Below are 16,929 nucleotides of genomic sequence, written 5' to 3'. Positions count from 1 at the left end.
TGAAATCTGTATAAAGGGGACACCGGATCCTGCCCTGTCTCTCCAACTGGACTATTGCAAGGATCACATTACACACTGTGGGTAAAAACGTTCCATAAATGACAGAACAATGAATACATCTGTCTTTACATAATTTTAATACTTATATAGTGAGTGAAAGCGCACCAAATGGGTGTATATCAAGTCTGACCTAGTTTCTTAAAATGCTAGATAGTCTCAGGGATAAAGATCAAATCCTTGCAAACTTTCAAGGTTTACATGAAACCATTCAGCAACTGGAACACGAGAAAATTAACCACTCATAAAAATGACTTTATTTTGAGAAATTAGGCCAAACATTTCACTTCTACTAAACTGATGTGTGAATTGTGTTGCCTAAGGTGTCTTCTGTTCTCAACTTTTACAGACCCAAGTGTCAAATCCTTCTAAAATAGTTCCTAAAGGACAGAGATTGGAACACAATAATAGTAGAAAGCATTTTTAATGGAAACAGCGTGGTGGGAGCCTTCAGGGGAAGCTCTTTGAGAGATCTCACGGGACTGTTATACTTTTTAGTTTCAAGTAAGAGAAGCCAACTTGGTCTAATCTAAGGTAAGACAGGAAATTTTTTTTAAAGAAATAGGGCTGTCTCTTAGAACTCAAGGGCAATAATGGAATCAAACCTCAGAAGAAACTGGAAGTAGAAAACATAAATGATGCCATGAAGTCTATCGGAGAATCATCTTAGTCTCTCTAAGATGACTTACACATCGACAATTTACTAACACTTAGCAGAACATTCATTAATCACCATCCCCACCCAGACTTCAGTAATTCACTCTGAGGAGTAAAGGAGATGGGAAAACAAAGGCCCAGGATGAGGGACATGCTTCTTCTCATCAAAAGGAAGGTCAGCAACCTGTGATGAAACTTTTGAAGGTAACATAGCCAGGAGCACTTTAGTGCTTACACATCTACTGATGTGTAAGATGTGTAAGATTGCTTCATGCCTTGCTTCCTCCCCTCTTCTCACCTCTCTGTCTGTGCAGTGTTTTTCTTTACATCCTCAGTCTATCATGGAGAAAGGTGGTTTTGCGTTATCTTCCAAAAATATGTGTTTCAGGCTTATCAATTAACTCTTGCTGATCCCATTCAAGTTCAAATGTCCAGGGATGGAACTGTATGCATCAAATGCCTACTCTGTTCAATCTAATGTAGTCAGGGGTTGCAAAGAAATGCCAAGAATCTACTTCACAGGGAGAGGTATTTCCCTGAGCAAAGGGGTAAAATCATTGGCTTATACATGAGGTAGGCACTCCAAAAAAGATGTCTGCTTCAGGGTTCCAGAGAAAAGATGCCCTTCCTGCTTAATATTTTATGGCTGTAACATTTAGGTATGAGGCTTGGGTTAGGAGACTAAAGTGCTCCTGGCTATGTCACCTTCAATAGTTTCATCACAGGTTGCTGACCTTCCTTTTCTTGAGAAGCAGGTCCCTCATCCTGGGCCTTTGTTTTCCCATCTCCTTTACTCCTCAAAGTGGATTATTGAAGTCCGTGTGTGGGGATGGTGATCAATGAATGTTCTGCTATGTGTTAGTAAATTGTTGATATTTTACATACTGTGTAATACCCCCCCACACACATACAAAATGTGTATCCCACTTTTTTTTCTAGATCTAATGAAAACATTTCCAGTGAAGTGAATCTCAGAACACTTCTTTAAAGCCTTGACCACTTACAAGTAGATCTGAAACTTTTAAAATGGAAGAGTATATTTATTATTTTATATTCACCCTCTCTCCTACCCTGCCCCATGCCTAGCATGCTGCTGGGCACATGGCAGCTGCCCCACAAACACTTTGCAAAAAAATGGTTTCTTTGTTAGAAGGCCAAAAAGATGGAATTGTAAGGAACACTTGTGTGGTTGGGAGTCAGCCAGGAGAGAATCATATAAAAGCTTGAAGGGAGCTTAGCTTCTAAATTAGAGGTCATACTGAAAAGTCACAGGCAAAACCCAATCACCATAACAGTTTTATTTGGCCAGCATGATATTTTGGGAAAGGTCTGTGAACCAACCTTTAAAATTTGGCATATTTCACATAAAAAAAAATTCTGGATTTCTGGCTTCCCTGAAAACCCCCCCCAGGTGGATCAAGTGGATCCCCAGAGATCTAGAAATATGGGGTCTGAGTTTCTATGTAGCAACCATCAACGGAGTTTAAGTTGCAGCTCTTTCCTTTAGCTGGGATGTGTGCCAGTTCACCATAGTCTTCTCCTCTCCCTATTGTCTCTCTTACGAAAGCTGAATTGTCAAGCTTGTGTTTTGTTCTTCTTTAGTTGAAAAGTATTTCTCTGCATTCATGTCTATAAGTAGGCTGAGAGGACTACTTATAGTAGTTACAAATGCCTCATATCAATGTAAGATGCTAATAGGGAAAACTTGGGTATGGGTATATGGGACTTCTATAGTATCCTCACAATTTTTCTGTAAATCTAAAACTATTTCTAAGATAAAACATTCATTAAAAATGAAATTGAGTTTATTTCTTTATGGAAGCAGAGAACCTTTGTATAAAATAGCAAGCAAAGTGCTTCTCTGTTGAGAGAATATGCCCTAGTCTGTTTCACTCATGCATTATTCTCTGGACATTTCCTAAACATGAATTCATGACCCCCAGATATTTGCATTTTACAGATGAGGTAAAGTAAATTGCCAGAGATCACAGAGGTAGTTGGGGAAGAGCATAGAATGGAATCCATGTCTCCTGACTGTTATGGTGTATAAAAAGGTTAACATCCTGGAATGCAGTGGGAATCTCATTTACCTTTCCAGAGTCTTCTATTTTAGGAAAAAAACAGTGCCAGACTAAGAGCAGCCTGCTTGCTTGCCTTTCTTTCTTTCTTTCTTTCTTTTTTTTACTTTCTTCATTTATATTTCATATCTGATGCTTAGGGAAAACATTTGACATTTGTCCAAATACCAAACGTACCTTGGATTTCATCACTTACATATTAGCAAACCCCAGCTACATGAAAGGACATTTCCTCTGAAAGCAGGAAACTCAAGAGTTTGAGAAGGTTGGAGCCAAAGCCTCATGAGCAGAGAAAAGCAGCTGTGTCTGGGCTCAAGTCGTGAGTGGTGCTAGTGGGTCAGAACTGAGGCAGGCATTCTGTGTGGGCTCCTCCCCTTCTAGGAGACAGGGATTAAGGGATCAAGTGGATCTGAGAGGTTATGACTACTTCCAGGATACTGAGTGTTCACAGCCTTGGGTCTATACAGCTTCTGGCGTGGCTGGCTCAGAGCTGACTAGGTCAAGGTCAGGCTATTGGAAGACTAAACAGGCTCAGGAATGGGCAGGTCATTGGCCTTCCTTTGGCATTTATTGCTGTAAGAGATTAATAAACTATCCAGATTTTCATATAGGCCTGGGCGCCAAGGCTATTTCCAAGTTAGAAGTTTTCTCTGGGGCTTGAAGCAGCAATGGTAACCAGAAATCTTATGGGCGCAAGCAGTTTAGGCCCCCTTTCTGGGTGAACTCTGATATGTAACCAGTGTTTCTGTGTTCATAAAAATATGGGTAAAATATGGGTATTTCCACAAGTCTTAGATAATATTCCTCCTCCTTTTAAATACTTGCCTTGAATATTTTTTTCCCTGTTTTTCTAGGTGAGAGGAAATTGAAGGAATAAATTATTTAAAACCCATAGTCAGGAAGCTAACTGAATTAATTTGGCAGGTAGTAACTGGGTGAAAAAAAAGGGGGCTTATGTTTGAAATGGGCAAAACATTTTGCCTTAATGGCTTCAAACTTCACTAAGTAAAAATGATTGTAGTTCATTTGAAAAGGGGCATTATTTGACCGCAGGTTTAAAATATAGGCCAAAAGTTCTAAGAAAGCAATAAGACAGTGTTCTGATCAGGCCGTTTAGACATAGCCACCAGAGCCTAGTATGTACCAGGTCTCTTAATTAGACCAGGTGCTCAAGATGTAATTAGAAGATGGTTCTTGCATTCAAAAAGTTCCCTTTTGAATCTGTTGTCTGCTGTAACTTAATGTCTTGAGACTGAGTCCTTTCCCCATTTTCTGTGTTTCCACATTTTGTATAAGTCCTTAACACACAAAAGAAGTTGATCAGGGTTGTGGAAACACCTGTATGGAGACTGGATTATCCAAAGAACAGTTGAACTGTTAATCTTCAAGCTGGAAATGAGACTACAGTTGCTTTGCTTTATTTACTTGAATTGGTGGTCAAGCAAAAAGACATTAATTTTGGGAGATTGATTCCAGGAGACAAAAGTGAATGGGAACTGGTGCCTGCCCATGCAAAAAAAAAAAAGGTGAATGGGAACTGTAGGGAGAGAAATTTTCAGTTCAGTTGGAATCAATCTGATTTAATTAGTCCATTAATTGTAGCTACTAAGTACCAAGAGTTTACCCACAAGTGAATGAAACAGACAAAATCCCTGCATCCACAGAGCCATTACCTTATTATTATTTTGATCACCAGATGCACAGACTGGTTTTGGTAGAAAATGTAGAAGCATGTCGTAGTCTGCACTTTACAGACAGTATATTTGAATGAACATGTCTGGATTATTGAATTTTGTATAAGATTGATTTAAATATATATTTTTACCCTTAAGAAAATAACTAGTTTTGATTGTCAAAGTGTTTTTATGGCAGGGTGGGGATAGTATGAGGAGACTTAGCGTGAAAACAAGAAGTGCAGTGCTCTAATTCTGATCCTGTCATGACAGCTGGTGTGATTTTGGGTCTCGGTGTTAGCATCCATAAAATGGCAATATTGAACTAGATGGCCTCCAATCCTCTCTCCAGTCCAGATTCCCTTCAAAATTCATATAGCCCTTATCTCTTTGGACAGTCAAAAACATAATCATATCAGTTCCTTTTTTCCTTTATATTTTTTAACTTTTTATTTTGAATTAATTTCCAACTTAGTGAGAAGTTAATGAAGATCTCAGTGAAAAGAATGTACAAAAATCCATTTGTCTTGCACTCATATAAGGGTCAAAAAGTTAACATTTTCAAGTCTTTGCTCTATATCTCTGTTTAGTTTGCTAAAATTGCCAAAAGGCAATATACCAGAAATGGGCTGGCTTTTAACAATGGGGATTCATTACTTTACAAGCTGACAGTTCTGAGGCTGTAAAAATGTTCAAATCAAGGCATCAACAGTCAGTCTGGTGACTCTGGACTCCTTTTTCACACGGCAAGGCACATGGCATCCTCTGCTGGTCCTTATCTCCCGGTTTCATAGCTTGCAGTTTCAGGCTGCCCTGTTTGCGGCTTTCTTTCTGACCTTCTCTTCATGTCCTCCTCTCTCAGCTTCTGTTTCTCTCCATTCTCTTATACAGGGCTCCAGTAAGAGGATGAAGACCCCCCTGGTCTTTCAGTTGGGGCATGCCTCAACTGAAATAACCTAATCAGAGGACCCACCCACAAAAGGTCTGCACCCATAAGGAATAGATCAGCTTTGAGAACATGTATTTGCTGGGATACATGGCTTCAAACCCACATAATCTCCCTAGCTCTCGTTTTAACTATTTCTTCTGAACTTTTTCTCCTGAACTTTCTAAGCAAGTTGCCAAACTGATGACATAGGCCAAATATGTTAGTTTGTCCCTCAAATCAAGAACCTCTTCTACATTAAAAAAAAATCGCCCATCAAAATTTTTGAAAGGTTAACAATGATACATCATTATCATTCATTCATGTTTCACCTCCACTCAGGTTTCACCAGTTGTCCCAGTTATGTCCTTTACCACACAAGGACTCAGTTTAAAATGGGCATTGCTCTTAGTTTCATGTCTCTTTAGAATCCTTTAATCAGGAATGATTTTTCAGTCTTTCCTTGACTTTCAGGAAGTGACTAAACGCTTGTGAGAGATGTGCCTCAATGTGGGTTTCTCTAGTGCTTCCAGGTGATTAGGTGGAGATATGTATCTTTGTCAGGAATACCACTGTAGAGACACTATGTTCTTCCGTGTGTATCATATTGGGGCCAGGGACATGGTGTTCATTTTGTCCTTATTACTGTTGATGGCAACTTGATTCTTTGAGTAAGGTACAGTCTAGTCTGCAAGCCTTCTTCATAGAATTATCTTTTCTGTTTTATAAAGAGAAGTATTTTCCATGGACATATTTGAGACTATGTGAATATCCTGTTTCTTCTCAAATTTCACCCACTAGTTTTAGCATTTTGTTGATAATGCTTGACTGAGACAGTTATTACCATAATATTCACAAAATATGATTTTCTAAGTCAATCATGCCTCTACATTAGTTATAATTCTATTGTAAGAAAATGCTTCCCCTTTTCTCTCATTTATAATTTGTGCATATCAATGTGAATGCAAATATTCCTAATTTCTGGCTATTGTTAGCTATTTTGATGCTTTTAATATCCTTGTTTTCATCACTGGGAGCTCCTTGAAGCTGTTCCTGTGTCTTTTAGTTGTCATAATTGAGCACTTCTTTAATTTATGTGCAGTGAGTTCCAGACTCATCTTTTACTTCCATTGCCTTGATTTAGTCATTTCTTCAGGAAGCTCTGTTTCATTCTGAAGAATAATGGCAATACTAGCATAATAATTAAATTAAAAAAAAATCCTGATAGGTATTTCATCTGGAAGGATTTCAAAGATATCACAGTAGATGTGTCTTAGCTGCCGACATGTTGCATGAAAGCATTTTTTGCTGCTGTTTTTAAGACAACTTTTCCTGCCTGGATACTGCTTTTGGAAAATTACTTTCCCTTCTCCCCACAGTTCCTCTCCCTGTTCCAACTTGGAACATACAACCTGATGTGTTGGGACATCACTTGAATCTTCTTGTAGGTAATCTCACTGGTATAATCTGAGAAAGTAGAGAATGAACCACATGGGAACAGCACAGAAAATGAAGGTTTTTTTATGCTGGGTGGATGCAGCCCAAGAACTCCCAGAGCCACGGGAGTGCCATCACATCAGTTCTTGAAGTAAGTACTAATTTTGAGAATTTCAAATTGGAAGGAAAAAAATGTTACTTGGAAAGAGTAACACCTGATATCCAAGTACGGGTGCTTAACTAAATAGATTCCAAGAAATACTTCCTGTTGAGTGTAAGTTGCAGGTAAATAAGATATGCTAAGGGCTTTTGAGAATAAATAGAATTTTAATGTGGACTATGGGCAGGAGCAATGGGGATAACTTAAGAAAATGATAACCTCAAGAAATGACAGAAAGTTGCATTGAAGCAATTTTTGGTATTTTTTTTTTTTTCATGTGTAGGCATCAAGAGTCGAACCTCAGTCTCCAGCATGGCAGGTGAGAATTCTGCCACTGAGCCACCGTCACACTGCCAGGTAAAAAATCTTGCAAAATACTTATTGATAATTTCACATGGACATTGAATACAGATAACAGAGAAACATATGAAATAAATCTATAATAGTTTTCCTGCTATTATTATCAAAACAGACCTTTATATATCATGGGCAAGTAGTTCAAGAAAATAGAAAATCTAAGGCTGCATCTTTGATAGAGGATAATATTTTTGATGTTTCAGTACGTTTCAAAATTGGGATAAAAAAAATGTTAACAGGTAGGGCAATGATGGTTCAGTGGCACAGTTCTCGCCTGCTGTGCCAGAGACCCGGGTTCAATTCCCAGTGCCTGCCCATGTTAAAAAAAAAGTGTTAACATCTTTAAAAGCAATTTAAGTCATGAAGCATTTTCAGGTATACCCTTTAAAAGATATCATAGATTTGGGAGAACATTTAACCCAGTGATAAAGCAGGTGTCGTCTCTCTAGCCCAGAAAATACAGCTATTTTTTTTTTTTTTTAATATTTTCAATTCTTTTAAAACTCTTTTTACTTCTCTGAAAGGTTAATTTGCAGGTAAGTTAAATGTACCTTGTTAACTTGCCTAAAGTGTCATCTCATGGACTTCAAGTTTTCCATCTCTCCAACGGAGTGAGATTCTGGTCCAGATGGCACAGAGACAGGTGATATGTCTTCTTGCCTGGGAGGAAGATTTGCAGGAATCTGAAAACTATTGGTCAAATTTATTTAAGGGGTGGATTACGTAGGGGCGAACAACTCAGAAAAAGATACTCATTAGTTTTACAATTGAATTTCCACGTGCAAATTAACGTTTCTTGCCTTTGTTCTAAATTCAAGTATGAAAGAAAAATCATTAAAACCTGGCATTTTTAGGCTGGAAATTCTGAATGGTTGTACCCACCTTAACATCACCTCAACCCTGCTCCCAGACTCACAGGTCAACAACAACTTCTCTGCCAGAAAAACACAGACTAGGTAGAACAGATGTCACCACTTCCTTGGGTCAGCAATAAAGTGGACAGCCTTTGTAAACTCTGCCTCAATTATCCTACCTTCCTGACTGTGCAGTCAATAATAAAACAATTTAGATGTAGTGCTAGGTACCCATTCTACATCAGTAATGAAATTTTGGCCCTGTTCTTGCAGGCCTTACATTCTAACAGGAAATTCGTTCCATTTATTTCCCTCACCCCATCATCTTGAGACCTCCTTCTCTTCAGTTAAGGTTTTCTCATCTGTTAAATCAGGGGGTTGCTCTAGAGGATCTCTAAGTCTATTAAAAATGGGTCACTCTCTTGTGAAGCTTATGTATGTAGTGGAGAAGCTTAGCCTACCTATATGTATGCCTAAGAGTTATCTCTGGAGGACCTCATTTGTTGCTCAGATGTGGCCCCTCTATCTCTAAGCCCAACTCTGCAAGTAAAATCATTATCCTCCCCCCTATATGGTACATGACATCCAGGGGTGAAAATCTCCCTGGTGGTGTGGGAGATGCCTCCCACCGATGAACCTGGCCCTGGCACTATGGTATCAACAATGCCATTCTGACCAAAAGGGGGAAAAGAAGTATAGCAAATAAGGTATTAGTGGCTGAAAGAGCTCAAATAGAGTCAAGAGGCTACTCTGGAGGTTACTCTTATGCAAACCTCAGTTAGACATTGCTACCTATCACTGTTTGCCAGACCTCAACCAAAACCATCCCCACCAATTCTAAAGAACACCTAGAGCAATATATAAGATTCTACAAAGGTTCTATGAACTAGGGTAACTTTCTTGAAACTGACAATCTCTAGATGGCTTCCTGGATCCATAAGTCCTGAAATGCAGAGGGACCAGCCTGTACAGAATATTAAGTAGTTCCATCTCCCTATCCCATATTATTAACAGCTTCTTCCAACAGGAAAAAGCTAGAATGCACTTAGCTCACATAACCTTAAAGAGTGGGAGAAAGATCAAAGGTGATGGTGGAATTATACAGAGAAGGTAGAGTCTAACAAATGAGTGTGATTGCTGAATCATTATGTTGACGTTTCTTTTAGTCTCCAGTATCTTAGAGAAGCTACCAGTAAAAACCTAAAATTGTGGAATTGTAACCCATACCAAACTCTAAAATTTCTTCTACATCTAATTGTTGCAATGTGCTTTCAAATTTATTGCTTTTTGTAGATGTTATTTTTCACAGAAAAGAAAAAAAATGGGTAAGAACTTATAGCCCATGAATTATTTTTCATGTTGAAAGGGGTTATTGATAATATGGGATGGGAGGTTGGAATTAGTTGATGTTCTGGAGACGCTGGCCCCTCAGCAATTAAGGACTTATCTGGTCTAGGAATTCATCTGGAGATTGTAGATTTCTAGAAAGTAATCCTAGTCCATGGAACCTTTTAGAATCTCATATAAAGCCCTAGGTGTTCTTTAGGATTTGCAGGAATGGCTTTGGTTGGGGCTTGGCAAACTATTTTAGGTAGCAATGTCTAGCTGAAGCTTGCATAAGAGTAGCCTCCAGAATAGCCTCTTGACTCTATTTGAACTCTCTCAGCCACTGATACCTTATTTGTTGCGTGTCTTTTCCCCCACTTGGAATCTTATCCCATATTGCCAGGGAGACTTTCACCCCCGTATGCCATATCCCATGTAGAGGGGAAGGTGATGATTTCACTTGCATTAGTTGAGCTTAGAGAAAGTGAGGTCATATCTGAGCATCAAAAGAGTCCTCTGGAAGTAACTCTCAAGCATACCTATAGAGAGGTTAAGCTCCTCCATTACATAAATAAGCTTCACAAGAACAAGCCTCAAGATTGAGGGCTTGGCCTATTGACTTGGGTGTCTCTAATACTTGACAGTATCAGGGGTTTCCCCAGTATTAAAGTTTAATGGTTTCATATTTTTTCTCCCATCATCAAGGGATTTTGCGAGTCCTTTTAGATTATCTGCTTAATATACTCTGGGGTATATCTGGGCATTACTTTAACTATACAGGATTACAGGTTCTCATTGTCATTCTGAGCTCCCTGTGTTTGGATTGTTTAAATGAGCTATCTAGGCAGATTGAGTTCAATGATATGCTACAGAAAAGTTAGGTCCTGGACAAAATAAACCATTTTTCCATTGGTCTCATAGATTAGGTGAAGTTCTAAAATACAATGTCTTCCTTACTCCTATATTCTGAATTACCTTGATCCCAACATGATTGACTTCATTCTTATCTCTAAAAATCAGGTTATACATATAGGCACAGCTTCTCAAAACCTAGAAAAACAATTTTACCACTACAGACTAAATGTGACTGTTATAAGAGCTTACAATCCAGGCCCCAATTTTCTTATAAGTATTTTCTAAATGAAACCATACATTATTTTCTTTTTTGTTTCTGGCTTATTTTACCTCACAAAATATCCCACAGGTTTATTCGCACTGTTGTGAATGCCTCTCGACTTTGTTCCCTTTTGTAGTAGCACAGTATTCGATCATCTCTCTACACCATCGTTGGCTGTTCTTCTCAGTCAGTGTATCCTCAGCCACCTCCATCCATTGGGCATCATGAATAATGTCCAAAGTCAACAGTTCATCAACACTCTCAATTTTAGACAATTGCATTGTTCTCAAGAGAAAAATAACCGATAAATATAACCTCACTAAATAGAAAATCCAAACCTCCCCCTAACTCTTGTCCCTCTCCACATTATTTACCCCTGGTATTGCTGTGATAATGTTGATGTTTTTCTGTTAAACATAGCCCACAGCATGCAATAGCCATTTTCCCCCTATACCCCTAAATTATACACTCTTTGTACAAGATTCATACCTTTGAAGTAGTTCATATAAGAACTTATATTTGTAGTGTTAATTGGTGGGACACATGGGTTTATACACCTCCTTTCAATCATGTTCACCTTTAATATGGCAATATTATTCATAGGCCCGCTAATGAACTGCCTTTGCTTCTGTCTGTCCCTTACATTTAAGTTCAACCTCATTAGCTAACTGTTCACCCACCTCTAGCTTCTGTGTATCTCTAGGTCCCCTACATTCTGTATTATAAGCCTTTTACTTTACCTTTACCTTGGTCATAAAAGCAGAATCATACCATATCTATCCTTTTGTGTCTGGCTTACTTCACTCAGCATTATGTCCTCAAGCTTTATCCACCTTGTCGTGTGCTTCAGGATGTCATTTTGTGTTACTGCTGCATAATCTTCCATCGTATGGATATATACCACTTTTTATTAATCTACTCATCTGTTGATGGACACTTGGATTGTTTCCATCTTTTGGTGATTGTGAATAATGCTGCTATGAACATCGATGCGCAAATATGTGTTACTGCTTCAGCTCTTCTGGTTATATACTGTGTGGTGGTATTGTTGAGTCATAGGGCAACTTGATATTGCTGAGAAACTGCCAGACTGTCTTCCATAGCAGGTATACGATTATGCATTCCCACCAGCACTGCATGTGTCCTAATTTTTCCACATCCTCTCAAACATTTGTGGTTTCCTGAATGTTGAGTAGCAGCTATTCTTATAGTTGTGAGGTGGTATCTCGTTGCAGTCTTGATCTGCATTTCCCTTAAAGCTAATAAAAATCAGAATCTTTTCATATGCTTTTTAGCCATCTGTTTTTGTTCTTCAGAAAAATGGCTGTTCATATCTTTAGCCCACTTTTTAATTGGGCTGTTTGTTGTTTTGATGTTGAGTTGTATGATTTCTTTATCTATACAGGATATCAAACCTTTATCTGATATGTGATTTCCAAACATTTTCTCCCATTGAGTTGGCTACCTCTTCAGCTTTTTAATAGTCTTTTGAGCCACAAAAGCATTTGATTTTTTTTTATATGAGCAGGCACCAGAAATTGAACCCAGGTCTCTGACATGGTAGGCTAGAACTCTGCCATTGAGCCACCATTGCCTGCCCTCATTGTTGCCCATCCCAAAGCATTTGATTTTGAGGAGTTTCCATTTATCTATTTTTTCTTTTGTTGCTTGTGCTTGGGTGCAAAGTTTAGGAAGCTACCTTCTATTACTAGGTCTTGAAGATGCTTCCTTACATTTTCTTCTAGGAGTTTTATGGTACTGGTTCTTATATTTAGGTGTTTGATCCACTTTGAATTAATTTTTGTATAAAGCGTAAGGTAAGGGTCCTCTTTCATTCTTTTGGCTATTGATATCCAATTCTCCCATGCCCATTTATTGAAAAGGCTCTTTTGTCCCAGTTCAGTAGATTTGGGGGTCTTGTCAAAGAACAGTTGACTATAGATTTGGTGGTCGATTTCTACAATCTCAATTCAATTCCATTGGTCAATACTTCTATCCCTGTACCAGTACCATGCTATTTTGACCACTGTGGCTTTATAATAAGCTTTGAAGTCACGAAGTATTAATCCTCATGCTTTGTTCTTTTTTTTCAGGATATATTTACCTATTCTAGGTCTCTTTCCCTTCCAGATGAATTTGGTAACTAGCTTTTCCAAGTCTTCAAAGTAGGTTGTTGGAATTTTGTTTGATATTACGTTGCATCTGTAAATCAATTTGGGTAGAATTGACATTTTAACTACATTTAACCTTCTTATCCATGTACGGGGGATGCTTGTTTAGATCTTCTTTGATTTCTTTTAGCAATGTTATGCAGTTTTCTTTGTACAGATCCTTTACATGCCTAGATATGTTATTCCTAGATATTTGATTCTTTTGGTTATTATTGTCAATGGAATTTTCTCCTTAATTGACTCCTCAGTAAGGTCATTGCTTGTGTATAGAAACATTACTGTTTTTTGCACATTAATTTTATGTCCCGTCACCTTGTTGAATTTGTTTATTAGCTCAAGTAACTTTGTTGTAGATTTTTCAGGATTTTCTTAGTATCATGTCATCTGCAAATAATGAGAGTTTTACTTCTTCTCTTCCTATTTGGGTGGGTTTTTCTTTTTTCGGCCTGATTACTCTAGCTAGAACTTCTAGTACAGTGTTAAATAATAGAAGTGATAGATGACATCCTTGCCCCATTCCTGATCTTAGGGGAAAGGCTTTCAGTCTCTCCTCATTGAGTATGATGCTGGCAATGGGTTTTTCATATATGCCCTTTATCACACTGAGGGAATTTCATGTTTCTTAATCCATTCTACCAATCTTTTAATTGGTAAATTTGGTCCATTAATAGTCAATGTTATTACTGTAAAGGCATTTCTTGAATCTGCTGTCTTATCCTTTGTATTTTATTTGTCAGATCTATATATTCTTTTCCCTCTTTCTCTTTTTATCCTTTAGGTTGCCCTTACCCTTACTGGTACTCTTCAATTCTCTGTTTTCTTTTCAGCTGACAGAACTCCCTTTACTATTTCTTATATGGCTGTTGAGATTCTTTTTTTTCTTTCACATGGGCAGGCACTGGGAATCGAACCCGGGTCCTCTGGCATGGCAGGCAAGCATTCTTGCCTGCTGAGCCACCATGGCCCGGCTGTTGAGATTCTTCCAGCATTTGTTTGTCTGTGAAAATTTCAATCTCTCCCTCACTTTTGAAGGATAATTTGACTGGGTATAGAATTCTTGGCAGGAAGTCTCTCTCTTTCAGGATCTTAAATATATCATGTCACTGCTTTCTTGCCTCCATTGTGCCTATTGAGTAGTCCAAATTAAGTCTTATGTGGTTTCCCTTGTATGTAGTAGATCATTTCTCTCTTGCCACTTTCAGGATTTTCTGCTTCTCTTCAACATTTGACAGACTGATTAGTATGTGTCTTGGAGTAGGCATGTTTGGATTTTTGTATTTGGGGGTCTTTGAGCTTCTTTGATTTGCATATTTATGTCTTTTATAGGTGTTGGGAAGTTTTCCTCCATTATATCCTCAACTAATCTTCCTAGTCCTTTACTCTTCTCTTCTCCTTTTGGGACACCAATGATTCTTATATTTGTGCACTTTGTTTTGTCCATTTCCCTGAGATCCAATTCAAAGGTTGCTATCTTTTTTGCCATTTGCTCATTTGTGTGTTCAAAATCAGTTGTCCTTTCCTGCAGTTTGCTTGTTCTTTCTTCTGCCTCTTCAAATCCGCTGTTGTGTGTCTCTAGTGTATTTTTTATTCAGTCTACAGCATCTTTAATCTCTGTGATATCTGCTATTTATTCTTTCAAATTCTTCTTTATGCTCTTCTAGTATCTTCTTGATCTCCTTTATGTCATTAGCCAACTTATTAATTTTTTTTAGTAGAGTTATATAAGCATCTTTGATTAATCCTAAGTCTGTGTCTCCTCTGGTGTTTTAATTTGGTCGTTAGGCTGGGCTATATCTGTCTGCATAATCACATGGTTTTTTATTTTCTGTTGTTCAAGGCATGTATATATCTTGATAGGGTCACTTTAGAAAGTGATTTCCTTCAGTAGTCTAAAGCTTTGTATTTGTGGGACAGGTGGGGAATAAGGCGTGGGACATGTGTGGTGATGAGTGACAGTGAAGGTATAGGCACGGGTCTGGGGTGCTATGCTGGTGCCTGGGAACATGGGGTATGAGGTGTGGGGTTGTGGAGGTGTAGTATGGGGGCTACGGGGGTGGGGTGCAGGTTAAGCAGGCCTTGAGGCACAGGAGTAGGTTGTGGCGTGGGGGACACAGAGGCAGGGTGTAGCAGGACACAGATCGGGAAGGGGTAGGTGTGCGAATGCACAGGGGCTGATGCAATGACAGGAAGTCAGTGGTTTTATGGAGCATGGGGGCTGTGTATATCAGGGTGTGGGGTTTGGGATGCAGGGAAGGCAGGGTGTGGGTGCCTCCTAGCATGGGGGGAGGGGTCTAGGGGGACCGGAATATGGATACATGCATGTGCAGGGGTGATGCAAAAGGTCGTGGGGATTCCAGGGCATGGGGCATGGGGTGGGGGGCATGTGTACAGGTCGTAGGGTGGGCGGGGCCCTGATGCTGGTGCTCAAGTGTGTGTGTGGGGACAGAGGTGTGTGCATGTGCTGGGCAGGAGCTGTGTGACTCAGATAGGAATGTGAACACCTGCTGGGTGTGGGAGTGAGGTGCTTGTGCTGTTGGGCCAGGCAAGGGAGTGGGCCTGCAGGGGGCAATGGGGGACTGGGGCCTGGAGCTCAGGTGTGGTGGGGTGGGGCTGTGTGCCTGCATGGGCTGGGGGTGAGTGAGTACTTGTGCAGAGCTGGGAGTATGGAGCAGGGATGCACGTGTGCACGGAGTCAGGAGGCATGGTGCAGGAGTCAAGGGGGATGGGCGCAGATGCATGGTTGCACAAGGGGCAGGACGTGTGTGTATGAGCAGATCTGAGCGGTGGGATGCTGGTGTGCATGTGTGCAGAGATCGGGGGTCAGAGTGGGGTTGCAAGGCTGCATTGGCTGGGGATGGGTGTGGCATAGGTGTGCAGGTGATTGCCTACAGGGGGCAAGGAATGGGAGGTATGTTTTAGGGGTGGGGCGCGGGGTGGGGGAGGATGGGTGTAGGTTTGTGGGTAATGGGAGGGGTGGGGCGAGGGTGTGCGCTTGCACAGGAGAGGTAGGCAGGGCCGAGCCAGGCAAGCAAGCATGAGTGCAGGGTGGATGGGACCAGGTTGTGCGGGTGGGGGTATTGGAGCATGTGCACATGAGTGTAGCGTGTTCAAGGTGAGTGTGGAGGGGTTCCTATTTCAAACTTTTACATATGGATATCCAATTCTCCCAGTACCAATTGATCACAGATTGAGTCTATTTCTGAACTCTCAATTCGATTCCATTGCTCAATATATCTATATATATGCAAGTACCATGCTGTTTTTACCTCTGTATAACAATGTTCTTGATTCCTAAAGAATGTGACACAGTTCCAATATCAGAACATTTAATTCAGGTCAATGTTTTTCACTCTGCTACTTTGCTACTTTTCCAGTGAGAAAATAATTTGCTTGAAAAGAGAAAAGGGGCTGCTAGTTAATTCATTTCTCTAAATGGCTGCTGGGTCTATATCCTGAACATAAGTGCAATAAACTGTGTAGTAAGCTGAGTTTTATTGATCAAACTCATTTAATATCAAATAAAGAATAGTCCATTAAAATGCAGCCACATTCAATTTTCAGCTTGTAGAACTCCCGCATTGCCAGCCATATGCTACCGATAAATGACAAAGAAGAAGCACTCTCCCCTTTTACTGGTCTATCTTGAAGAAGCTGGTGAGGGCAGAGATAATGTGTTTTAATGCCTATGTGCCTTGGTTTTCTCAATGGCATGAAGAAGGGACTGGGTTGGCTGATTCTTTTTGGTTCTAACCATTTAAGGCTGTGTGTTTCAGACTGCTTGGTGGCTTGGTGGCATCAGTCCAAGAGAACAAATTTTACTGTTTGTCTGCATTTTTACTTCTTTTTTAAATGCATTTCATACATATCTGTGTTGCAGAGATGTGCCTTTAATTATTGCAGTGGGCTCTTTGAGACTGTTAACAATTTTTCATTATTAAATATACACATGTACCCAGGATTATGTTTATCTGTGACTAGGCAAAACTAACATAAATATATTCTTTTGAATTGCAGAATTATCAAGTCACTCATTCATATCAATTTGACCCAAATTTGTTTTACCCAAATCAAATCCAAGTCCAAACATCTAAATGATATCATGTTAATTGGCCCCAAT

General features: G+C 39.5%; 1 long non-coding RNA gene across 1 annotated transcript in view; it reads left to right on the top strand.

The window, feature by feature from the left end:
- The first annotated feature begins 6,777 nt into the window (after positions 1-6,777).
- The window catches only part of LOC143644812 (uncharacterized), a 28,294-nt gene continuing 18,142 nt past the window's right edge, over positions 6,778-16,929 (top strand). The window contains exons 1-2 of the long non-coding RNA XR_013156880.1: positions 6,778-6,978; positions 7,271-7,344. This is a non-coding gene — a long non-coding RNA (uncharacterized LOC143644812). The remainder of the gene's footprint in view (positions 6,979-7,270; positions 7,345-16,929) is intronic.

The sequence above is a fragment of the Tamandua tetradactyla genome, chromosome 8, assembly GCF_023851605.1.
Source record: "Tamandua tetradactyla isolate mTamTet1 chromosome 8, mTamTet1.pri, whole genome shotgun sequence".
NCBI classification, from domain to species: domain Eukaryota; kingdom Metazoa; phylum Chordata; class Mammalia; order Pilosa; family Myrmecophagidae; genus Tamandua; species Tamandua tetradactyla.
The sequence above is the reverse complement of the archived record's forward strand: the minus strand, read 5'-3'. Positions and strand labels throughout refer to the sequence as shown.